The following is a 27,409-nucleotide window of genomic DNA, read 5'->3' as shown; positions in this document are numbered from 1 at the left end:
CGTGGCCCTGGCGGTCCAAGACCGCCAGGGTCAGAATGACCCCCATAATGTCTAGTCCTGCACAAGTTCGGCGTAGTACTGCGTGACGGTGACCGATGAGATAAGCGCACTCCCTGCCCGTGTGCACAGTCATGCACTGGTTGTGACACCCCATTAGTTAGACAAAGACTAATTCGCAGATAGAGATACATTTTTTATGATTCCTTCTACTTTTTTTTAAGTGTGTGCAAAGTTTCCCACCTGGAACCTTATTATCGGAGTGCTTCGGGACATAACATAATTTTTGCGCCCTAGCGCACATCTTTGGTACAGAATGGATTACAAACACTTGTGTTGCCTCTTCTGTGATGCAGATCATATGGATGCAAATTTTCCATCAGTATAATGTCTTTGGCACAAGTACAAAGGGGGATGTTTAAAGTCCCTTAGCGCCACATTAACATCATTATTTATGACGTCAATGGGGCCCATTGAGGCCAAAATCTCCGTGCCGTATTTACAGGGTGGCACGATGCTTGCATTGAGCCACCCTGTAACCCTTTGCACTACATTATGCATGCGCCAGGCATAATGTATGCAAAGGGGACGTTCCCCCGTTAAGGGAGCTGGAAAAATGGCTTAAGGAAATCTATTAGATTTCCTTGCGCCATTTTTTATGGCACTTTCAACACCTGCTTCTTTAGAAGTGAGCCCTATGCACTCTGCAGGAGTAGCGCCAATATTTTGGTGCTACTCCTCAGAGCACATCAATAGCATCATGTGAAATGACGCTATTGCCCCTACCCTGCACCATGGTGTGCCGTATTTTAAATATGGTGCACAAATGGTGGTGGTAGGGAGGTGCTAGGGGTTGCAGGGAAAGTTGCAGCACCACTTTCCTTAAATCTGCCCCAAAATGTGAATGGAGCCCCCTGCATCAATGCAGGTGTAGGCACAAACTGACTCTTGGGAGGAGGGCGCAGAAAGCGATGCCCAGTCAGAGCACCTATCAGAACATGTTCATGTTTGCAAAAGTGCATGCTTTAAGCTGAGCCTGTGACAGCGCATGTGCTGCATGCACTTTCAGTTGCAGGAAGTATTTTTTACAGTGAAGGGCTTGGAGCCTTCCATTTCTAACAATTGTTGGCTTCAGTGGCACTCTTCTTTGCTGCCTTTAAATTAGCTAGCAACAGCCAAGTGTCACTTTTGTTCCTTTAATTGGAGCATGGACCAAGCACAGATTAATTGAACTTAATTGAACATTTGCTGATCGGGGTGATTGAGGTACTATTTCTTCTTCCCCCTCTAACCCATCTCTTCTCCGTGTTGCTGCCCCGTTTAGTGCTCCCTCCCATCTTTCCCACACCTCCCTCATGTTTCTTTTTTCCTCCCCCATTGATGTTGCTCCCATCCTCCTCTCCAGTGTCTCTTGTGTTGCTTCACTCCCTCCATTTTTTTAACATATTGCACAGCAGCGCGGGGTGCTGTGCAACATGTCTTGAAAAAAAGTGGTATCTCTCAGTTAATGCTGGCCACGTCAAACCACTTTTTTTCCCAATTACTTCAAGTCATGAGGGACCGCAGGTCTCTCTGCTGCACAACATGTCTGAAATACATTGACAAAGCCAATAGGTCTTGCATAAGAAAGACCTATTGGAATTGCCAGTGCTTGTTTCATAATTGGTTGCTCCATTCCAGTCTGCGCTAGCTTCACCCAGTGAATTTGTACTGTTGAACAAACCAGAACAGTTCACCTGATCAGCTGCGCTTCCTCCATAGGACCAGAGGAGTGCCACCTTCCCACCCCCCCACACTGCTGCAGAAAGCTGAAAAATAAAATGGTAATAAAATTATTTTATTACCATTTTATTTTTTACTGTCTGCCGAATGGAGTGTGGGGGCAGGACCATTGTGTCATTGCTGCAAATTGGCAGCAATGAGGAGTGGCCACTTCAGTTTGAAGTGCCCATGTAGGTTTGGCCAGCTATCTTGCTACAGCCAGACCGACATGTACAATTCAAACCTCTCAACCCAGCTGTCTCCGGCACTGGAGAGTAGGTACAAGTTTCCAGTGCCTTTCGGAGCACTGAACAAGCCTTCTCCAGCCAATCCAGATGCTTCATTTATGCTGGTTAACAGCATGAGAGCAGCATCTGGATTGGATAAGTCAGTGAATCACTTATATAAATAAATCTGTTTTCTCTGCCTATATGGAATGTCCCAACATGCCCAGTAAAGGTTCATCTTAAACCAGGTATTGTCAATAACATATGAACTACAAAAAGTATTTTAAGACCTTCACCAAGAAGCAAACCAAATGGGGCACATTTCTAGTATTCCAATGAAGGTTGGTCCCTATAGCAGAAAAATACATTAAAGGAGTATGTGCTTCTGCCTTACCATTGCCATACCATCCCATAATCTTGGCAGGAGTTCCTCCTGAACCCTATTGCAAACAAGCATTGCCACAGACAAAAGGTCTGGCATTTGCCTTCCAGCCTTTTCAATTTGTATTTTGTTTTGTCATGGTTTTTATAACCTTTATTATTGGGGAATATGACAGAACCTTGCCTATATAAAAAAATAGCTAATATTCCATAGTAGTCCCTGGCACTTGCGGGAATAACCTTGTGTAAAGCTATATGCCTGGTGAAAAGACAGAAAGCTGTCACTTAAAGTAAAGTTGGCCAACGATTTAGGTGGGCTGACCCACTGTCCATGTTCTAAGCTATAGTAGGCAGAAGAAAACTGTAACTGACAGAATAACAGACCAATGGAGAAAGAGGAATGGCTGAAACCCCCTATAAACAAGTATATGATCTATATCATTTTAGTAAATTCAAACAATCTTGGCTAACACCAGACCTAAAAAAAAAGTTTTTGTAATATCCAACCCTCTATACAATGACTGTAGTTATTGACACAGGAGATATGTGCTTTGCAGTATTTTATTTCATACAAAGGGCTTCTGTCCACCTGGTATGAGAACTATATACCTGTTTTGTCAATTGTGATTCAGCTCATTACATGGTAGATGATATATCATTTTCCAGAACAATAAACCCCAGACATTGGAAATCAATCAAATAATACATTCCCTGGTAATAAAATCTGTTGCTACACAGTACAAGTTGAACTAGAACCATGTAGACACTGCTCTACGAAAGATAACTAAAACTAACACTAGCTTAGTAAAAGCCTTATATCCTCGATCCCCTGCGTTTTACTTTCCTTTTGTCTGACCTCTCTGATCTCCCATTACTGACAAGTTATGTGCAATGGAGTTGACGTAGACATACAAGAGCAAACTGAATTAGGCATCCATAGGTAACATAATGGTTCAGCTACCTGCTGCAGTGAACCTTGTTATGGAAAGGGCAGTAGCATGCCTCTGGGCAGTAAAGCCAGTTAGAGTCTTCCAGTAATTACTTTCAGTTATGAAAGTTAGTTGCTTTTGGACAGGATACAACTCTGCCAATTCTAAAACTCTGCCAATAGAGCACGCCATCAGATTCTGCTCACCTGGGACATGCAACATGCATGTAAGTCTACGACCCAGGAAAAGAAAGAAAGGGGTGGGGAGAAAGGGAGGGAGAGGGAAAACGGGAGTGGAAGGTGAAGAGGGAGAGGAAGAAAGAGAGGGAGAGAGAGAGCGGAAAAAACAGCATATGCTGTCCCACTGAGTGCTAAAACACAAATTCTACAGAAATATATAAAATCAAACATAGTTCCTGGAGATCAGCAGTGGAAGGAAGAACTCAACAAAAAAAAGTGTGAAACATAAAACTCCACGGGTTGGTGAAACCACAAAATTAGGGGGGGAAGCATTGAATCACATCAGTGCTATCAAACACACAATAATGTAATTGGACGGGCAGTCCCAAAGCCCACTCAGTTCGGCCTGAGGATATTTCGGCCCCTGTGCAGAGTATACTGTACGGGTCCCCCAGGACACAAGTCAAACTTTTTTTTCAGTGCTAATCATTTTATTTGAGTAAATTGTAAACAAGTACAACTAGTAAAATGTACCTATACATGTGCCCCTTATAATAGAATAATATATGATGCTACTTCTTCACAAAAAGTGAAGCCTTAGTGGGTTCCACTGAGGAGTCTATTGTACAGTGAAAACACATTTGAAAGGTGGCATGACCTGAACTACGGTGCTGAGCAGCAGAGGGGGCAGATTCTACATCACCTTTGACACCTTCAGCTCCTAATCTATGGCGTAAAACAGCTGGCCACTTGCAGCCTTGTAGTATAACTCATCAAACAGCATTGAGTTTCCTTGTAGTTTATTCAAATAAGAAAGCACGCCAACACCAGTGTCTGCCTGTTCTCCACCCTGGTCAACTCCAACTGCCCCTTCCTCCAGTTCTCCACATCCTCCCCATTCCATTCTTTCAACTACAAACATTCCACTAACTCTACATTCTAAGTAAGAACTACATTACACAACACATCTTCCCCCTTTGGGAAATAAACAATAAGTAAAACATAAATCACAAGGAAGGAAAGGAAGGAAAATGATACAAAGTAAACTAATTTACAATACAGATCCTAATTTACAATGTAATCCTTTAAATGCAAAGGTTTCTTAATCATTCTACCCAATCTGCTCCTGTATGTTACATTCCTTCCAAGATTGTCCGGATGGTCCTTGGACACTTCCACTTCCTGTGCCGGGATGTCATAATTGTCCATAACATCTTCTGACGCCGAATCAGCTTCTAGGATGTTAGCAGCTCCAGAGAAAGTGTCTTCATAAACAGGGTCTAGCCACAAATAATTCTTCATAGGTACAGCAGAATTCGCCCCAACAGCATCACCCAATAACTTAGCACAACGACTCATATGCCACACACGACCGTCACTTAATTTGGCAGAGTTTTTGTATACTTCAAGAACTGTTTTAGGCTCTGAAAACTTAGTATCACCTTTTTTAACTTTACCTGGTAGTTTAACCCGAACAACATCACCTTTCTTCAGACTAACGTCTCTTGCCCCTTTTTTTAAATCCACATAGGTTTTATACAACTCCTGTGCTTTCTGAATATTCTCCTTAATTTCAACAGGTGACCATTCTTTTACTCTAGATTTGCTTAACCAACCCTGATTATCCTTTGTAAATGGAATTCTACCCCTCATAACTGTAAAAGGGGTATAGCCTGTTACCGTTGGGGTGGTTATGTACATCCAGATCATAACACTAGTTTTCCAATCAACATTTCTAAATTTAGCTAGTTGTACAGAATCTTTAATAACTCGATTAAACCTTTCCACTTCTCCATTTCCACTAGGATGGTAAACAGAAACTAACTTGTGTTCTATGCCATTTCTCTCAAAAAATTCTTCAACCTCCTCACTCTTAAATTGCACCCCATTATCAGTTATTATCTTCCTAGGCAGCCCTTCCCTTTGAAACAGTTCATCCAAGAATATCAGAACATTCTTTGAATTAGCTTTAGAAACAATTTTAATCTCTGGCCACTTTGAGAAGTAGTCTACTGCTACTATAATGTACCACTGCACATTCTCCTCTACAATTGGTCCCATTATATCCAGACCTATAACTTCCCAAGCCATCTCAGGGCAAGGCACGGGATGTAAAGTAGGTTTTAAGGTCACCAGCGATTTGTCAGCATTCACGCATAAATCACAACTCCTAACAATTCTTTCAATATTGACATCCATACCAGGCCACCAATAGTTCTCCTTAACTTTCTTTTTAGTTTTGACAATGCCAAGATGTCCTTCATGATTTATTTTAATAATGGAGTCCCTTAATTTCTCAGGTGGAATTATCCTATCACCCCTCAATACCTTATCCTGTTCTACAGATAACTCATCTCGTAACTCAAAGAAAACTCTGAATTCTGCTGGCATTCCATTTTTCCCTGGCCAACCTTCTTGAATATACTGTTTAAGCGTGGTTAATATGGGATCATTTGCTACAGATTCATTCCAAACCTCAGAACTAATGGCCTTCCAATCATAATTCCCTGACCAGGCGACCATGAACTCTTCGTCATCACCCACTAATTCTTTAAGTGGTAAGGGCAATCTGCTCAAACAGTCCGCCACCTTATTTTTAACTCCTGGAACATATACCAAATTGTATTTGAAATCCAACAATCTTATGGACATTCTAGCTATTCTTGCCGTTGACTTTAACAAACCTTCCGTAGTCAACACCTTGATTAGGGGTTTATGATTGCATCTGATTTCAATGTGAAAGCCCCACAGAAAATTTCTAAAATGTTCTAATCCCCAAACAACCGCCAAAGTCTCTCTCTCAATAACTGAGTACCTCTCTTCTGTGGGAGAAAGCGCTCTAGAGGCAAAGGCTATAGTAACTTCCTCACCAGTGATACCTTTCTGGCTTAATACAGCACCAATACCTCTATTTGATGCGTCAGTAGTGAGAATAGAAGCAAGGTTAGGGTCAAACCCTGACAACGCTTTGCCCTCACAAATCTCTCGTTTTATACATTCAAAATCTTCTTGTAACACATCCGTCCATACAAATTTACATCTTTTTTTCAGCAGTTGTCTTAAGTTAAACGTTTTCTCAGAGAAACTCCTGACAAACCTTGCATAAAATTCTGCTAAGCCAAGGAACGACCGTAATTCGTCCTTATTTCTAGGAGCTGGGGCACCCCTAATGGCTGATAACAACTCTTTTTTTGGTTTAATCCCCCTCATAGTGATTTCATGTCCTAAATAATTTAAGCATTGAACTCCAAACTTACATTTCGAAAATTCAGCTGTCAGGCCATTCTCTCTTAAGATACTTAATACACAATTAACCCTCTTATCATGTTGCAGTCTGTTCCTTCCCATAATTAAAATGTCATCTTGAAAGACAACTACACCTTCCATATTCTTAAACAGTTTGTGCATCAGTTTCTGGAAGACCGCTGCCGCTGAGGCCAGTCCAAAAGGCATACGAACATAACGGAAACAACCCTGAGAGGTCATGAACGCAGTCAGATTCTTACTATCTTCATGTAATCTCACCTGATGGTAAGCGGACGATAGGTCAATGGAAGTGAACCATTCCATGTCTTTTGTCAGGGCAAGCATTTCAGAAATCTTTGGTAAAGGAAACCTCTCCACTACTATGTTGTTATTTAGGTACCGCAAGTCGATGCATAGACGAATCTTCCCATTGGCTTTGCGTACTGCGACCAAAGGTGAGATCCATTCAGAGGCATCCACCTCTTCAATAATACCCTTGCGTAGAAGAGACTCTAATTCTTTATTTACTTCGTCTCTTATCACCCAGGGAATATCACTTGATTTGTGGACTTTCGGTACAGCATTATCCTTCAGCACAATTCTATGTGTAAAATTCTTAAGGGCACCAATATTCCCAGAAAAAAGTTCTGGAAATTCGTTCCTCAAAGTAACACTATAACTTTTATAGTCACCCACTACCTAAACCTGTTCCACACCGTTGGGATCCAAAACAATATTCAGGGCCCTTTGATCCAACCAACCCAATACTGCTGGTCCTTCTTCAGCAACATATAATTTGCCCACGGTTCTCCTGCCCTTGAATTCAAAAACCACTTCTCTAAAACCAATCATAGGAATGGATTCACCTGTAAAACTCTCTGGAGACACATCTGTTGGATTTAATGTGAAGCCCAGAACCTTTTGAAATTTATGCTCCCACATATTCTTGTTTATAATTGTGTACGGGGAACCAGAGTCTGCTACGATCAGTACACGCACTCCCCCCAAGAGAATTTCACAAACAGGCTTATTTCTAGATTGTAAACTTAAGTGTGATACACAAGAATTTTCTATTTGATTTGCTTCCACGCAATCTTCTTCATCAAAATCACTGTTAATACCTAAGACATACTCATGGCCCTCTGAATCGGCACTAGAATCAGAATTGCATTCCGAATCGGATTTACTGATCACCGCTGCAACTTTTCTACCTCTTCTACACACTTTAGCGAAATGGCCCTTAATGCCACACTTAGCACACTGTTGGTCTCGCGCCGGACATTTCTTGTAAAATGCTAAGTGCTCTTTACTCCCACATCGAAAACATTTTCGTTCAATATTCTTTGTTTCCACCTGTTTCCTATGTGTTTCTTCCTTATTCCTTTTAAATTTAACCTTGTTAACTACTTCATTCTGTACTTCTGTTTTTTCACAATAAATAGCCTTTGCACATTTATTTGAAATTTCAGCTTTTTTGACTAGAGCCACAACTTCCTCCAACTGTGACTCTCCATGTACCCACAATCTCTCTTGAATGTGAGAATTATTAACATGCATAATGATTTGATCCCTGATAAATTCATTATGCAACCCACCAAACCTACAAGTAAGTGCTAGTTTTTTTTAGCTCGGAAACATATTCTTCAATAGATTCTGTTTTCTGTTGTTTCCTACTGAAAAAATTGTATCTGTCAATTGCAATACAGACTGATGTTGAATAATATCTGTCAAGGTCTTCTAAAGCATGAGAAAACACATTCAAATCCCCATCTTGTTGAACTTTTCTTTCTATTGAGTTATACACCTTAAGACCCATAAGACCCAAGTAGTGTAATAACATTTTCTTCTTTCTAGTTTGAGTCAAATCTTCGTCATCAATAGTATCTAAATAGTTCAAAAAGTATTCTTTCCACTCTAGCCACTTGACATGTTGATCTCCAGTGGAAGTCAGAAAAGGTTGTGGAGGAGTAAGAGTAAATGTTTGAGCAGCACTCATTTTTGTTTCTTTACTTTACAAAATTATGAAAGAAGTCTCTCAAAAAACAAAAAGGTACATCCAATATGGCCGCCGAAAAGACACCTCAAAGAGTTCTAGTGTCCAGGAGGACGTAGCATTTAGTACACGCCCTGAACACAACACCGAGATCACAGTGAGTGCGAAGGAGCGGGCGTGTGAAGTCGAGGAAGGTAAAGCAGACACTTGGGCTTCTTTACTAGCTATTGCTGCAGAGCTTTGTTGTGGACTGAGCGCTGTGTAAGACCTCTTTTGCCTGGGCACGTGTGTAGCAGTGGAAACAGCGCGCTCCTCTTAAAAAAACACCTTGCGCCCTTCACCGAAGCTTGAGCGCGAGCATTGTATGTGCACACGCAATACAACACAGCCGAGATCGCACAAGAGCGACGGTTGATGTCTCGTGGCATTGATGTCTCACGACTTGAGACAGCACAGCGCTAGTCCGTTCGTCCACATACAAAAAAATATTAACAACACAAGGTGCAGCGCAGTGGTACGGGCGGGATAAACTGCTTTAGAGATGCCCAGTCACAAAAAGGGAAAGGTGTTGGCGCGCTACTCACTCTGGGTGGCCTCAAAGACGAGACGAATCAGCGAGGGTTTCAGACTTGAAATGTAGTCGTCGCCAAAATTCTTGTAGTATAACTCATCAAACAGCATTGAGTTTCCTTGTAGTTTATTCAAATAAGAAAGCACGCCAACACCAGTGTCTGCCTGTTCTCAACCCTGGTCAACTCCAACTGCCCCTTCCTCCAGTTCTCCACATCCTCCCCATTCCATTCTTTCAACTACAAACATTCCACTAACTCTACATTCTAAGTAAGAACTACATTACACAACAAGCCTGCGCTTTAAAATGAGTGACACCCTAGGCTACAGTGTTAAAACATCAAGATCTGCGTCATCCCCAACGCATGTTAAAACAATTTGCTTGAAGTTCTCATGTTGCAGATAATGGGGAAATTAAATGTACTTACTGGATATCTATGAAGTGATGAAATGCGTTCATAAATCGCTCTGCCCCGTGACAGGGAGTCATGCACAATGTACTGCGCACACAGCTGATTTTTTTCCCTGCTGAGTGCGTTTGAAAACTCACACAGTCAAACATAGGGGAGACTGCCGCCCTTTCTGCGGCTCAGGAAATCATGACAATAATGTTACACGCAGCGCACATTCCAACAGTAATCCACGGAGGCACTGTGCCCTTACGTTACATGCTAGCAGTGGCGTAGCCAATGTTTACAGAAACCATCCTGCTTTCTGTGGGACATGTCAGTTTACAGCGCCTCTAAGACACACACACTTCCGTCCGCCTCTTCACCCCATTGTTCTTTTACTGCCTTCATAGCTGACTGCATCCAGCTCTTCAGCTGAGAGCACTGGCCACGAGAGCACTGGCGCTGAGGGGTAGGCACTCTGACATAGATGGTAAATTTCTGTGAAAGTTTCTGAGACATTTTTTGGCCCCCCTAAATTGCGGGCCCTGTGAGACGCCACAGTTCGAAACTCCTAATCCGACACTGGCCCAATGTAAGTGTTTGTTAAAGTACTGGTTACAATACTGTCTGCAAGAGACAGCTAAAGCTATCTGTAACAAGACCATAGAATGGAGATGTGATTACGTCTGATATATTTAGAAATTTCATAGAGCATTGAGCTGATTATTGAGTCATGATGGTAGAGCTTTGTATTTACCTTCTGTTTTTATGTATCAGAAAGGGATGACTGAAACCCTTCGTCTACAATAATGTAAATACAGTAGCAAACTATTAGTTGAGGCTAAAAAGACACTATGATATAGGGGGTCATTCCGACCCCGGCGGTCAAGGACCGCCGGGGCTGGGGTCGGCGGGAGCACCACCAACAGGCTGGCGGTGCTCCGCAGGGCATTCTGACCGCGGCGGTATGGCCGCGGTCAGAACAGGAAAACCGGCGGTGTCCCGCCGGTTTTCCGCTGCCCTGAGGAATCCCCCAAGCTGCACCGCCATGGGGGATTCCGACCCCCTCACCGCCATCCTGTTCCTGGTGGTTCCGACCGCCAGGAACAGGATGGCGGTGAGGGGTGTCGTGGGGCCCCTGGGGGCCCCTGCAGTGCCCATGCTACTGCACCCGTCGCACCCTTCCCACTCCGCCGGCTCCATTCGGAGCCGGCTTCCTCGTGGGAAGGGGTTTCCCGCTGGGCTGGCGGGCGGCCTTCCGGCGGTCGCCCGCCAGCCCAGCGGGAAAGCCAGAATGGCCTCCGCGGTCTTTCGACCGTGGAGCGGCCATATGGCGGTTCCCGCCAGGCGGGCGGCGACTGCCGCCCGCCGGCCTCAGAATGAGGCCCATAGTGTCGAACGGGTACCAGAAAACGCCATAAAAAAAGAGTAAGTAATGAATAACTGAGAAAACAAGAGGCGGTGCTGGGGCTTCGTGAACATAGTGGTTAATATTTTTTTCTCAATGATCCGAGGAGGGGGTGGGTTAAGGCACAGATGTATCATACTTAAGTGTTTGCGTGTTATTTGTTTTTTAAATTCCTTTCAGTGAAGTGGTCATTATTAATGAAAGTTCAATAAATCGTAGCTTGCTTGCTACGGGCCTAGAGGAATAAATAAAAAAAAAACATGTTTGAATCTGGTCTGTGTGGAAATCCGGCTTTTAGGTGTTCATGATTCAGAAAGTGAGAACTCATAAAGGGTAACTGTGAAAATAAATTCTGAAAGCAGTGCTTTTGTAGATGTTGCTTTATATAAACATTCACATCTTTGTATGTCCTGCTACTAGTAATAATGGAAGAAATGTGATGATTGTTACTCCCATCTCTAAGCTTAAAGTCCACCATGCTTGACTTAAGTTCCTAAATAACATAGCATAGTTCTCACGAGTTACAAGAAAGCTCAGGCGACTTAGGTGTAAATGGACAAAGTGGTCAAGTATCTAAGGAGAATGTTTCAGTGAGATGTTACGGGTTTGTTTCCGAATGACTTTGTGAATGAATTCCACTTTCTTGAGCTAAGCCCACATCTCCATAAAAACCACTGAGTTTACCATGACAGTGGTCATGATGTCATCTTTCCATTAGCCGGGTGCACCACCATCTCCTGCAAACATCTCAGGTATAGGCCTGGGCAAACCTGTTTGTCTTGACACCAAACTATTTGAATTTACATCAATTTTAGGTGTTGAAGATACTAAAATGAATTAGATAAACTCTTTTGAACCAATATGGGGTTGGGTTGGAGTGGCCAAAATGCATCAGCAAGTATTTCTGGGTAAGAAGAATTTGAGAATGGTACCCATGAGTTTTAAGGGCCAGGTTTTAAATGGATTCCTAGTCTATTGAGGAGATCTCCCAGAGCCCAAAAAATATGTAATCACCTTTAATTATGCCATTTGGATTCATGGATTACTGCTAAAGTTGTTGTCTGTAGTCTGTGCTCATTTTAATGCTTGGTTTCATACAGAGTTCAGTGCAAATTGCACTCTCACATGTTTTGCCAAGGAATACTGCCAATGTTTAACTTGTGATAATTGTCCATTCAAAACATTGCACATGCATGCAAAGGCTGTTTGTGTCTGATAAGCACTGTTTTGTAACCGCAAGTGAAAATTGAATGCAAATAATACATAATGCCCAGCACCCTTGTTTTAGCACAGTAGTGTTCTTGCATTCGATATTTACATATTAGTGAAAACTATCTTGTAATCGTTGTGCTGTTGCTGTAAGTTAAATGTTTTTGAAACATATTTTATTGGATTTTATTCACAAGGCACATATAAATGACAATACAGTTATGTATTTCCTCATACATTCTGCAATTAAAGAGTCAGCATTTTGTTCTAATTCGCGATGCACACATTTTAGTAGTTATAGTATCCATGACTTACAGTTGCTTCTCATTTCAATCAAGATTACATTCAATAACATTTCCAATTTCCTTTAAACTCCCCTCTTCCTAACCCAACTATGCTGTTCTTGCCTATGATTGGAATGGTAAATAAATATTGTGATGGGATCCTGTCAGTAGGATATTGTGGATATTGTGGGACAGAGATGATCAAAGAGAGAAGAAGATTTGCCGGGTTGTTTTAAGTTTATATTGTTAGTGCCCAGAGGAAGTTGTGGAGCATTCAGTTTCTACAAACTATGGGGGTTATTCCAACTTTGGAGGAAGTGGTAATCCGTCCCAAAAGTGACGGTAAAGTGACGGATATACCACCAGCCGTATTACGAGTCCATTATATCCTATGGAACTCGTAATACGGCTGGTGGTAAATCCGTCACATTTGGGACGGATTACCACCTCCTCCAAAGTTGGAATAACCCCCTATATGAGAAGTTTACGACCTTAGGGTGTAGGTGTTCTAGGTTGATGGTCTAGTGTTATTATTTGGTATTCTCTCCACAGTGTTTTCGGTGGATTGTGACTTCAACAAGTCAAGCAGGGCATCCCATTGTAGTGAAATACGGATTTTACGGAGTCCTCAATATTCTTCCCTGCGGAGTGCAGAGCTTTCCACTTCTTTACGCCAACTATCTACCATAGGGGCCATAGGTGATTTCCATCATCTCATTATTTGTCTTTTGGCTAACATTAGAGCCAAATCTACAAAGCGAGATAATGTTTTTGAGGATTTGGACTGGAGGAGTATGCCTAGTACACAATGATCAAATGTGTGCCAATGTGGAACCTCTGCCAGCTCTGCCAGGGCAGTATGTATTCCCACCTAGTAAGTCAGCAGCGATGGGCAAGGCCATAAAATATGCATGCGATCTGTGGGGCCATTACGGCATCAGGGGCAATCTGAGATTGTCCAGGAAATATGGTGTGTTGTTTTTGCGATGTATAGTATGCCCTATGTCATAGAGAGAATTTTATAAATTTAAAGCAGGATTTACGTGATACCTTTCTGAGGTATTCCAGCATGAAGTGCCATTTCTTGTCATTTAGGGCCCTAGCTGTGCCTTCCTCCCAGCGGTTCAGTAGCGTAGCCAGTGATATGTATGAGCATTGTCTTATACCCTTGTATTGCCATTTGACCAGATGTCTGTTTTTTCCTATCTCGTATATTGCTGGGATTAGCGTATGTGTTTGTGGTTCTCCCCCTTCTCATGCCCAGGTCTTATGGAAGTATTGAGATATTCCAGCATGTAAAAGGAAGAGTGGTGTAGGTAGTACATGCATTTGAGTGAAGATCTGTTGTGCCATCAAAACTCCCTCTTCAAATAAATTGCCAATCACATGTACACCTACTGTATCCCATGGTCGAATGAGAGTAGATGTAAGCAGGACTTTAGGTGTCAGAATACCCAGTAGAGGTATGTTAGGTGCATAGGGCATGAAATCCTTTGTCTATTTTAAAGCTTGTTTCCAATACATTAGAGCATTATGAAAAATCAGAGGTAGGTTGCTGGGTGATATACCCCCTGAAATAACAATGTGTGTAACCTACCCTGCTGTAGATCTCTCTGTGTGTAATTTATTTCAGTCAGGTGATGGCCCGCCAGCCAGTATGCCAGCCATATAAATTGGCCTGCATAGCAATATGCCCTGCCTGCCTTTATCCGGGGGTGTTTCAGTTTAGCTAGGCTCACCCTACGTCTTCCAGTGCCCCAGATTAAGTCTATCAGTAGTGTGTTAAGTAGTCTACAGTGTGCCATTGGGATGACCACTGGTAGGTTGACAAAGCAGTATAATAATCAGGGCAACATTACCACTTTTGATATTGCTACCTGTCCAGACACTGATAAAGGCAATGTGATCCAGAAAAGGATCTGTGAGCAGAGGGAAGTGATAGTTTTGTTTAAGTTGCCCTTTAGGAGATCTGGAGTGGTTTGATAGATTTGAACTCCCAGATAACGGAAAGTATGTGGGGCTATTGGAATAGTATTTTCCCCCACACTTAGGTGACCAGCCTGAGCGTCCTCCCGGAAAGTAAAGACACATGTTTTATTATGATTGAAGCAAAGCCCAGAGAGTTCTTCAAATTGGGGAAGGATGGCGTGGAGTAGTGACATGTCCATCGTTAGACCTTGAAGGTATATTAGTAGGTTGTCTGCATGTAAGGTGATTTCATGGTGTGTTTGTCCTTGTGGAATCCCCCAGATCTCTGCTCTCTGCCACATTGTGTAAGCCACTGGTTCCATGGCCAGCACAAAAAGGAGTGGTGAAAGAGGGCATCTCTGTCTAGTACACCTGAAGATCAAGTAGTCTGAGGAAATGTTAGTGCCGCTTCTGAGAAGAGTCGTTGGATTAGTGTATAATAGTCTCATCCATTTTATATATTGTCGTAGGATGCCCATTTTCTCTAGGGTAGTGAACATATAATCCCAACATAGGGTATCAAATACTTGTAGAAGATCAAGAGAGAGACATCCAGCATTTGGTTAGATTGGTATAACTACCTCCAGTACTTCGTAGAGCTGCCTTATGTTTAAAGATGTACTACATCTGGTATAAACGCGTTTTGATCAATTTGTATTAGATTCGGTAAGAGAGGGAGTAGTTTGGCAGCCAGAATCTTGATCAAAATTTTGTAGTCCGTTGATAACAGAGATAGTGGTCTGAAGGATGACATGTCTAGCGGGTCCCTACTGGGTTTTTACAGGGAGGTCATTAGGGCTTGACAAGTGGTTGGTGGGAGGGATCCATTCTTGAGTGACATATTATATAATTTTTCTAAAGGTGGAAGAATTTGGGTGGTATAAACGGCATAAAATTGAAATGGCAGGCCATCGAGACCTGGTGTCTTTTTCCTTGGAAGATCGTTTATTGCACAACGGATCTCTTCTTGCATTAAGGGTGCAGTTAGTGTAGTTCTTTGTGACTCAGGAACTTGTTGCAGTGTTATATTGTTCAGGAAAACATGAAGGTGATATGAGGTCTCAGCTGTGGAAGGTCCGTATAATTGTGTGTAATATTCTCGAAATGCTGTGTTAATGGATGCTTACGTAATGAGAGTGAGACCCTCTGGGGTATTTATCAACAACGTAGGTGTGGGAGACAATTGTGGACTAATCATGCAGGCCAGTAAAGTGCCTTGTTTATCACCCTCCAAGTGCATTCTGCTTTTATAGGCACGGTAATCTAGTATTCAGAGACGTTCTAGGCATTCCGCATGATGGATGTGGCATTCTTGTAATTCCCCATTTTTAGCATTATTATGTGCCAATTCCTGATCTAGTCTGCTCAACAGGCTTTAAGTCTTTGTAACATCTTGTAAGATCGTTTGGTGTGTCCCAGCAGCTGTAGACAGTGCTGCTCCCCGTATGACCACTTTAAACATTTCCCGCTCCACTGTAGGGGTAGAAGCAGTACCCATGTTTTTGGTACAGAAATTAGTAATACTAGTGGCCAAGGTATCTTTGAAGACCGTGTCTTTTTGCAGACTTGGCTGGATCCACCAGGTGGGACCACAGGGATGGGAACCCATCCCCACGTTATATGTAATTCTAGCGGGTTATGACCCGATAGTGTTTTTCCAAAGTATGTGGTGTGTGTTATGTCATTGAGCAGGTACGATGAGCAGAATATACAGTTTAGTCATGAATTTAGTTTGTGTGGGGGCCAGAGTAGAATGAGTATTCCCTCATCCCATCTTTCAATTCTCTCGATATACATTGAGGACCACCCCTCAGCCCATTCTCTCAGGGCCTTGGTTTGTCTGATCAAGGGTGCACTCAGGAGGGGTGAGTGTAGGGTGATATCAAAAACAGAATTATAGTCACCATCTATTATCCCTGGTATCTGGGGCCAGGCCGTCAGAGCCAAGGAAAGTCATTTTAGGAAATCATCCTGTTCTGTGTTCGGGCATACACACTTTCCAGCACTATCAGCCTACCATCTCAGTCTCCTCAGACACATGTCGTCCATGTGTACCAGTCTTGAACTCTAGTGCTTTGAATGGTATCCCTGCTCGTAAATTGCCACTCCTAGTGCATGTTCCGAGAAAGTTAAAGCAAATAATTGGCCTCGCCATTTATGACGAAGTTTTAACATTTCTGCATTGTCTCTTGAAAACATGCTATTTGGACCTTTTGGCGACTCATTAAAGCATGTCTCCTTGTCTGCTTGTGTGCAGTGCCCATACCTTTAACATTCCATGTCAGTATTTTATATATATTTGCTGTTGTAGAAATTCTAACAACAGTGGTACAGTTCCACTAAATGATACATCCCTGCATGTTCACCTTTTCCCAATAAAACACTGTGCAAGGAGCCAGGTGGGGAACAGCGTTGAGTAGCAGTGAACATCATGGCTAGCTCCACAGTCTCTCCTCCAGTACCTGTTTAGGGGTTGGGCCGCTCTGAGGGAGAACCTACTGGTGTTGATCTGTTTCCCTTGCTGGGAGGAGTGGCCTGGTGAGCCCCGTGCTGTTTCATTTGCTACAGGACTGTGAGCATTGGGGTAATGAGTTTTCAGCTAGTTCTAGACTGCTTCAGGAGTGTCAAAAAATATTGTTTTTTGGTCATGGATGACTCAGAGACATGCTGGGAACATCAATGCGCAGGTCAAGTCTTCAGCCCGTAGCTGTCGCTTCACAGCCAAGAATGATGATCATTTTTGTTGGACTTCTAAAGTGTAATTATGGAATATGGAGAATGTTGAATTGTCCACTTTAATCTGTGCATGTTCTCTGGTTTTTGCAGGATGATGTCATGATCCCTATAGGTCAATATGCATGCAACCATGAGTTGTGGCAGTGTGCCAGGAACTAGTTTTTGCATTGGCACCCTATGAGCTCTCTCCACTGTGAAGAGAGGCGAAAGGCCACATTTTCCTGTAGCCAGGTTTCAATGAATTGCGTTGGATTGGTGCCTTTCGTCCCTTCAGGGTATGAAGGGACGGAAGGCACGTTGTTGCGCCATGCCCTTCCTTCAGCGTCCTCTACTCTGTCATGTTGTCGCATAGGTTCTCATTATGCTAAGGAGGCTACTGGATTTGGGTGGTAAGATCCCTTGGGTTGTGGACACTGAATGCTATGCCACACCAGGTGACACCTATCGCCTAATCAGTGGTTTCCGGCTAACTAGCAACGCCTCACCTCTGGCCGAGATGATTGTGGGAACCAGGCATGTGGCAAGAAAGACTCCACAGGGAATCGTGGTAAATCAGATCTCATCCCTTTCTCTCAGTTACCAAACAGTTTCACATGGGCAAAGACAACAGAGGCATATTATAATTCAAAAAGCATTTATTGAAATAACTGCATCTTAGATAAAATGGCATGTTTATCAATAACTAGGATGATAAAACACAATTAAAGCAAGCATGTGACTAAAAGGGATAAAACCTAAAAACAGTATTACCATAGTGGCACAATAGGAGAGATCTAAAGTTCTCCGACCTACGCTATTTATGAGCACAGCATACTAAGCCCAATCTACCCTTCAGGTTTTACCCCTGGGAGAACATCATCCCTTATATCTGGAGAAGAAGCCTGTAGTCTAGAGAGACATAGGGGGTCATTACGACCTTGGCGGGCAGCATCAGCCGCCCGCCAAGATATGACCGCCGTGCGGCCGCAAATGCGGCCGCACCCCCGCCACGGCCATTTGGAGATCCCCGCTGGGCCGGCGGGCGGAAACCTGGTTTTCGCCCGCCGGCCTGCGGGGATCATGGCCGCAACATAGGAGCCGGCTCCAAATGGAGCCGGCGGTGTTGCGGCCGTGCGACGGGTGCAGTTGCACCCGTCGCGCTTTTTACTGTCTGCATAGCAGACAGTGAAAAGCTGCATGGGCCCCTGTCAGGGGGCCCCTGCACTGCCCATGCCATTGGCATGGGCAGTGTAGGGGCCCCCAGGGGCCCCACGACTCCCCGTTCCCCCAGCCTTATCCTGGCGGTGCAAACCGCCAGAAAAAGGCTGGCGGTCGGGGACTCGTAATCCCGTGGGCAGCGCTGCAAGCAGCGCTGCAAGCAGCGCTGCCCTGGCGGATTATCACCGCCGGGGCAAAAGTGGTGGAATACCGCCGGCCCCTGCGGTGCAACCACGGCGCTTCCGCCGCAGTCGTAATCCGTCTGGAAGCACCGCCAGCCTGTTGGCGGTGCTTCCGTCATTTTAGCCCTGGCGGTCTCGTACCGCCAGGGTCAAAATGACCCCCATAGTCCCCATGTGAATCAGGGGTCGGCCATCTAAGCAAGCAGCTGTAGCGAAGAAATCAGCATACAGTTGTGGTCATCTGGCTGGAATCTCCCTCTAACATGTTTGGGATAAAGGGGTGTTTTTTATAATAAAACAGCTGACATTCTAAGAAATAGTTCCCTCATATGAATGTGTGTTTTTCTGTGAATGTTGGAGACACAGCATACCACGTTTGTCGGCAATCCTATCTGGTTGTAGCCTTGCAGAAAGTACATAGTGTCTGCTAAAAGCATATTGTTTTCCTAGACTAAAGGACAGTGTGATAGTAATAATAAAATAGCACTGTGAAAGTGGCTTTCTGCTAGAAAACAAAACCCTACTGAAGAAAATGTATCTAGGTGAAAGCGCACAGCTGCAGGTCTAGTTAGCTAAAATAACGTGTATAAAGCATGGTGAAAATAGCTGTACAACAATGTAGTAGCTGAATCTGGGACCTCAGTTCACCTATCGCAAATGAATGAGTGAATGAGTAACGTCTTGTGGGATCATTTCTTTTAGGTTAATTTTTATTGCTTTGACCCTTGCGGTTAATTTGCGATGATCGTTGAGCAGCAACCCTAGGTCTGTTGCCAAGGAGCCAATTCAGAATTCAATGGCAGCTCTTGAGTCACGGATCTCTTCAAGATGAGGTTGAGTTTGTCAGAACCTGGATTAAGTGCAGTTGGAGGTACTATGTCTTCCCCCATGCAGAGAGATGAGCCCTCCAGACATGGGGGTCCGGTCTGATGATTGTCCTGGGTTGCAGTCCAGCTTGTGCTTGACAATTTCACGTGATTTTGTTTGACATGTAGAAATAGGCAGGGACCAAGACGCATTAAATTATGTCAACAGTGCTCTCTGTGTCTGCCAGATGATAACGCGGTTTCATCAGCCAGTCGTCGCATTCATCCGATTAGTTACTCATGGTGTTCCATGAAGCAATAGGCTGATTCCCACAGGGGGGCTGGTGAATCATGGACTAATGTAACCATCTGAGTTATTGGTGCAATGTTTGTGGCGTTTTTATATGCGGAGTAAGGAGACCAGTAGGGGGGGAGCCGCATTCCATGCAACAGGCATAGTTCGCACAATTCTTTGAGCCAACACTCTAACATCGGGGCACAGCAAAGTCCGCACGGGCCCTCTGAAGTCAGTTGTAAGTGCTGCCTAGTCTCTCCCTCTGAATGCTTCAGCAGGCCTCTATGGTTCCACCCTTCATGCAGCTAGTCTCCCTTTCCTGGGTCTGGGGCTTATTTATGCAAATGGTGTAGAGCAGCGTTGCGGCATGCCTCCTTGAGTCCCCACTGCGGGACCTCACTCACCCTTTGGTTGAGCTTGGAGTCTATTTATGTAGGCCGATGATTCAACTTGCTTGCAGCTCAGTTAGAGGGCCACAAGGACGAGGGCTGTTTCTCAAATGCCGCTCCCATCCTCAGGTCTTTTTGGCAAGGTTGATCAGTGCTGCAACGGTCTAAACAACTCTGATTTATTGCCATTGTGGAGTAGCAGAGGAACGTTTCCCTCGCACTCGATCAGGATCATTGGAGTCACGCTGGTGCAGGGTCAGCTCCGATTTGGCCCGACTGGATCACCTCAGGCCCTTTTTAGGCCTTACCGACCCGGGCTCCCCCAGGGAATTACTGTGGCCTCCCTTCTCTTTCAGTGGCTGCGCTTACATGTCTGGGCTCAATGTGGGTCCTGGATCACATCGGGTTTACGGATGCTGTTCCTGCTGTGCAGGATAGGGTCGGACTTTGCAAGGTCCTGGGTGCCGGTCACAAAAACACTTCTGCCATGGTAGTTGATCAGCCACACCTACACTGTGATATCAATGTTATGCTGTTTTATATCATGTCATCTTCTGTCTAGTTACCGACATTTATATAGGGCATTTTAATTTTATTACAAGACCGGAGGCTCTATTATGCGTTCTTTTCTTACTTTAATTTAAACAGCAGCAGTCAAGAAACTACAACTCCCAAGAGGGTTAGCTAATGTCTAACCAATGGGAGCAAAACAATAACCAGAACTGGAGCAATAGGAAGAGGCCATAAACCATAGAGAGCACCCTTGACTGCAAGCAGCCCTCTTTTCTTGCTGCTCGCAGTCAAGATAAGTAATCTCCTTTGGTCTCCTAGGTACTTAATGGCTTTTCAGATGTTGTATTTGATGCATTTATCGTTTTAGCGTAATTTTATTGTTCCTACGTTGGGGGGATAATTCGTTTACTATTTTCACTGCTTCGCGGCGGTTTTATCCCGTTTTTCCTTTCCCCTCTTTCCCCCCCCCCCTCCTGCCAGCAACTGTCGTTGTAACGCGCGTCTGACAGGGAATCCCTTACCGGTCCTTCCGTCGGCCGCAGCCTTTATTCAAGCGGCTTCACGTGTCCTCCCGCCCGCCGCAGCCTTTCTTCAAGCGGCTTCACGCGTCTCCGGCTGTCCACAGAGGACAGCGTCCATATCGCTGCCTCTCCCCAGTGCCGCTTCGCTCCTCAATTGTTTTTTTCCTTCAGGTCTCCGCCTCGGGAGGAGCCAACTATCAATACAGGGAGCGTTCTGCTCCTATTAACCCCTAATTAACTTGTCTTTGGTGTCTGGTTAAAGTACACTTCTGGGGCTTGTTTTTTCTGGTATTCCTGCCCACAATAACTTCTTTTTTATCATGGAACTGGGGAGTTCTCCCTCAAGGTCTGCCTCTGAGGAGGATGAGGAATCCTTTAAACAGGATTTGAATAAGTTTATCCAGTCCTCTGTGAAACATGCTATGAAAGCATCTATGGACAAAATGTCAAAAAATATTGAGAATTCAGTCATGTCCATGGTGTCCAAATCTAGGGCCGATTCTGCGGGGGAAAGCAGAAAACGGAAATTATCCTCTTTCAAATCACGTAAAGGCGCACAGACAGGAAGTGAGCTTGCCTCACACCAGACTGAGGACTTGATTCCTCCCAGGCCTCCTACTAAGGAGGGGATTTCCGCCAAAAATACGGCATCTCAGTCGAAATGTAAATCAAAATCAAAACATATCACTGCGCCTAAAAAGATTGTGATTTCAAAAATTTTGGACACGGACAATGAGGACATCGATGAGTTATCTCAGTCCGATAATCCTGACGATACGTTTTCCCCATCCTCTCCTTCCCCCAAATGTATCAAAATTGCGGCAGGTGGTCCCTCTACCAGCGTGGTCGACTCAGAGGGTGTTCCCATGTTTGATCCGTCCCTCATACACCATCCTAACTCAACAGAATGGCTCCCGTTGGAACATGTAGGTGATTACATCGCTTCCCGTTTACGTCTTCCTTTAGATAAGCAGACAAGATCCAAATTAAAATCGGAATGCCCCAGACTGTCGTTGGACTCCAGTATTACTGCAACCCCAACCATTGATGACTCACTCATCACTTTCTTTACCAAATTTGGTAAGGATCCCCGTAAAGGAGTGGACAAGGCCTGGACCACGTGTCAGGACAAGCTCCTGGACGTGGTAGGCCCTCTGGCAAGGATCTTTGATCTAGCTGAATCAGCCAGGTTAGAGGAATCGTCTATTGATCCCTTAGATCTTTCCCTTTGGACTCAGAGAGCCTTTTGTCTTTTGGGCAACGAGAACTCTGCTATTATTCACGAAAGACGCAAGGGCCTTCTGCTCAAAATGGACACCAAGTTGGCTAACTTCGCCACTCGAGACCCCGGCATTCAGGCCTACGGGAAACTCTTTGGTGACAACTTCATCAAAGACCTCAGCCGCTTCGTTTCGACCTTTTCATCCTTGGACAAAGCCCAACAAAATCTGAAGAAAGTTTTTAACCAATGTGTTTTTTCCTGGGCCGGTAGAGGTAGGAGCCGCTTTACCGGCTGCACATACAGGAATCAAGGCTCAAGAGGATATGCCAATTCCTTCAATACCTATTCTCACGAGTTCAAACCCCACTTTTACCCAAAAAGATCTAGGGGTTTCCGCAACCGTGGTCAGCGCTTCTCCAGACCGCCCATTAATCAAGGTAAGCCAACTTTCTGGCCCTCCCGTGGGAGGTCGCCTTCGTTTCTTTCTTTAAAAATGGAAGTCAATCTCTGCAGACCCTTGGGTTCTTTCCACTGTTCAGGGATATCAGATCGAACTTCTTTCTCCTCCCCTCCAATACTGTCTTCCTCCTCTTCCAAAGTTTTCTCTAGAAATGTCCTCTCTAATCTCTTTAGAGATCCAATCTCTCTTAGAAAAAGACGCCATCCACCCTTGCACGCCAGACCCGTCTGGATTCATCAGCTCTATATTCCACGTCCACAAAAAGAACAAAAAGCTAAGGCCGGTAATCAACCTGAAATCTTTCAATCAGTTTGTCATCTATCGACACTTCAAGATGGAAACCATTATCCATCTCAGGGATATCTTTCTCCAGTTCGATTGGCTAGTCAGACTAGACTTGCAGGACGCATACCTGACCGTTCCTATTCATCTTTCTCACAGAAAGTTTTTGCAATTTCATTGGAATTCAAAAACTTATCACTTTTCCTCTCTTCCTTTCGGCCTATCCTCCGCACCCTGGTGCTTCACAAAACTATTGAAACCGGTCGTAACCTAGCTTCGCTCCCTAGGCATCAGACTGATTATCTATCTCGACGACATTCTGATCATGCACCAGAGCAAATCCTCTTTGCTAACCCATCTACAGATAACATCCACTCTCCTCTCAGATCTCGGTTTCCTGATAAATCACGAGAAGTCAGTTCTTCTGCCCTGTCAACAAATAGAATTTCTGGGCTTCCAAATAGATTCCGTTTCGGCCGCTATGTTCCTTCCCCGTTCCAAGGTTTCCGCAATAAAAAAAGAACTAATCTTAACTCTTCAAAAAGACACTATTTCTCTCAGAGCCCTCGCAAGGGTCGTCGGCCTCCTCTCGTCCTCTATCCAGCCCATCTTTCCAGGACCCCTTCACTACCGCGCCCTCCAGCGCCTCAAAATCCTTCATCTTCGTCGAGGGTTGGCCTTTTCCGACCTCGTCTTCTTGGATCAAGAATCCCAAATGGAAATCCAATGGTGGATATCCCATTTAGAGGCTTGGAACGGCAGATCCATCTTCCCCTCTGTGCCCGATCTTGTGTTAGAATCAGATGCAAGTCTCACGGGTTGGGGCGCCCGCTGTGGTTCGATATCGACTGGCGGTATATGGTCCGCAGAGGAGTCCAGATTGCACATAAATTGTTTAGAGCTTCTTGCAGGCTCCTTTGCGATCAGAAGCTTCACAAAAAACAGAGCACGATGTTCCATTCTGCTCCGAATGGACAATATATCAGCGGTGCGTTACATCAACCATTTAGGGGGCACCAGATCCAGACCTCTGGCTCTGCTAGCCAAGAGCCTCTGGGATTTTTGCCTGTCCCATAAAATTTCTCTCTTAGCAGAATATCTACCAGGATCATTGAATTCCAATGCAGACTGGCATTCACGCCACCTCTCGGACTCCAGCGACTAGAAATTACACCAGTCAGTCTTTCGCCAGATAGAAAGGAAATGGGGTCCTTTTCAGGTAGACCTCTTTGCGTCCAGAGTCAACACTCAGCTTCCCCATTTTTTCAGCTGGCGCCCGGATCTGCTGGCTTTGGCTACAGACGCTTTCCTACAAGATTGGTCCGGATCCCTCAATTATGCCTTCCCTCCCTTTATCCTAATCAACAGAGTCCTGAACCAGGTCAGACATCAGAAGGCATCCCTCGTCCTGTTGACTCCCTTTTGGCAATCTCAGGTTTGGTTCCCTCCCCTACTCGAGCTGACAGTGGATTTCCCTATTTTACTCCCGACCTTTCCGTCCCTCATTCTAGATCCTTTCGATCGTCCTCACAATCTGATTCTCGACCAATCTTTAACACTCTCAGCCTGGCTCATTTCCGGTCTACCCAACAGACCCATACTATTTCGGCAGAAGCTTCAGAGTTCATTAATAACACATGGGCACCCGGCACGAGGCGAGCCTATAAATCAGCTTGGGCTCTTTGGTCAAGCTGGTGTCTGGGAAAATGTTCCAATCCCTTTTCAGCGGATCTAAGTCTAATTATTAATTTCCTAGCCGCCCAGGCGGGCTTAGGTAAGCCATATTGCACAATAAATCTTTACAGATCGGCTATATCCATGAACCACTCAAATATTGATGGTAACCCTATTGGGTCCCATCCTTTGATCTGTCGTCTCCTGAAAGGAGTCAAGCTCTCCAAACCCCCTTCTGCCAAGTATTCACATATTTGGGACGTCTCTCTGGTTTTGAATCTTTTTCTTTCCTGGCCAGATAATCCAAGCCTTTCTCTTAAAATGCTCTCTGCTAAACTAACTATGTTGCTATGCTTAATTTCTATTAAAAGGACTTCGGACGTTAGGTCCTTAAATGTCTCTGCCCGGCAATTCTTACCGTCAGGGGTCCTATTTCACATTTCCAAACACACCAAAACTAACTTACATTCAGTTTTCTACCCTTTCTTTCCGGACACGCCAACGTTATGTGTGGGTCTTTGTTTAAAAGAATATGAAAAAAGAACCGTTAACCTGAGAACGTCCTCTTCCAATCAATTATTGATCTCTTTTCGAAAACCCCACAATCCACTGACTTCGGCAACTTTGGCCCGCTGGATTAAATTGATTATGTCCCTAGCGGGAATAGATATTTCCGTTTTTGTAGCACATTCCTCCAGAGGGGCTCTGGCCTCAAAAGCTTTTGCCCTTGGGTCCAGTTTAGAGGACATTCTCAGGTCAGCAGATTGGTCAAACGATAATGTTTTCAAAACCTTCTATTGTAAACCCGTTAGAACTGCTTCTTCCTTAGTTATTGACCAGCTTTAAACGTGCATAATAGAGCCTCCGGTCTTGTCATAAAATGTAGATTTTCCTAGTAATTTATGACAGAAAGTCTTAATTTTATTAAAGACACGGAGGCGAATATTATCCCACCACAGTACTTCTATTAAAATGTACTTTTTCTTTCCCTCCCAGCGACTCCAGCACTGCCTCCAGCTTCCGGATAACGCCGCTAGCTCAATCAGTTCCTTCTTCAAGAAGAGATCTCTGGAGGCGTCATCGCAACCTGTCCAGGATCAGCTTCCTCAACCATCGCCCTCTCGGCTCATCGCTGTAGTTCAAGACTTGTGCTCCATTTCTTTATCTCTGGCAATCGTTGGACTTATTTACCCTTTGTTTCATGACTCTATTTGACTCGCTCGTTCAAGAAAAGAGGGCTGCTTGCAGTCAAGGGTGCTCTCTATGGTTTATGGCCTCTTCCTATTGGTCCAGTTCTGGTTATTGTTTTGCTCCCATTGGTTAGACATTAGCTAACCCTCTTGGGAGTTGTAGTTTCTTGACTGCTGCTGTTTAAATTAAAGTAAGAAAAGAACGCATAATATTCGCCTCCGTGTCTTTAATAAAATTAAGACTTTCCGTCATAAATTACTAGGAAAATCTACATTTGTGTAGTCTTGTTGCACTTACGTGCAGTGTTTTTGCTGTTTTGCGACTGGATGACTAATAATTAAGATAAGAGGGGCTAAATCGTTAGGTATCACACAGAGGCAGCCTCGCCTGTCTGTTGTCCAAACCCTATTGTCTCTAATACATTAAAACTTATACACGTAGCAGGCTTTGTTAGCCCCATGCTCTTGATAGAATGCGTTTCTCCTCTGTCTCATTTCCCAGACTCTTGCTCGATAAATTCCCTCCCTAGTGTCTGTTTGTCTCATATCTAGATCACGTCTTCTTTACTGTTTTCAGATTGAATGATACGTGTCCTTCCTCTGATTGCATTCAGGGAATTACTCTTTTTTTTTCTAGCGCTCCGGGAATAAATGTTCTGTCCCTGGTGCATCACTTCCCCATTCAGACTCCTGCCCAGGGTTTTCATATTGCCGGTCTCCATGCCCTCGCAGCTATTCCATTGCTCCTGCTGGCTTTTATCTTAAATGTTAACCGCTCCACTAGGTCCATCGCCGTCACTGCTCCCCCACCTGCCATTGCCCTCCCTGCTCTAGCCACTTGGTGACATTACCTTACTCTCGCGACCTTCCACCCGCCACAGCTACTAGCATGTTGAAATTCATTTTTTATTCACGCCTCCAAGAGTTCATACCATGCGGTATGCGTGCAGATATTTGGTGACACGTGCCTGTATCCGTCATCATGCTGAGTGACAGTTACGTCATGGCACATGCGCTCATGTGTCATTACGCAGGTGCACGTACAGCACATTGTGCTTTTTTGCGACACTCTTCAGCATTGGCAAAGAGGCATTTTTTTGCAGATGCGAAATAGGATTGACAAAAACATTAGCAAAGCCAATCGGTCTGTGGCGATTTTTAAATGCCGAGACTGATGGCTTTTGCCAATGTTTCTTTGGTGTTTTCTTGCACATTAAATTACAATGTAGCTGTGTTTTACTGTTCTACATATGGCTCTGTGTACTGAATTATGACGATGCGGAGCTGGGAAGCTCCAGCGGACTGATAATAAAGTTATGAGCTCCACACTGCTAGCAAGGAGACCAATGTAGCTTCTTCCTTAACTGTCTTTTGTGTTGACCATTGCACTGTCTCTTT

General features: G+C 44.3%; 1 protein-coding gene across 1 annotated transcript in view; it reads left to right on the top strand.

The window, feature by feature from the left end:
- KCTD16 (potassium channel tetramerization domain containing 16) overlaps window positions 1-27,409 on the top strand; it is a 547,872-nt gene that overhangs the window by 15,405 nt on the left and 505,058 nt on the right. The window lies entirely within an intron of this gene.

This window comes from Pleurodeles waltl, chromosome 7 (assembly GCF_031143425.1).
Source record: "Pleurodeles waltl isolate 20211129_DDA chromosome 7, aPleWal1.hap1.20221129, whole genome shotgun sequence".
Taxonomy (NCBI): Eukaryota; Metazoa; Chordata; class Amphibia; order Caudata; family Salamandridae; genus Pleurodeles; species Pleurodeles waltl.
The sequence above is the reverse complement of the archived record's forward strand: the minus strand, read 5'-3'. Positions and strand labels throughout refer to the sequence as shown.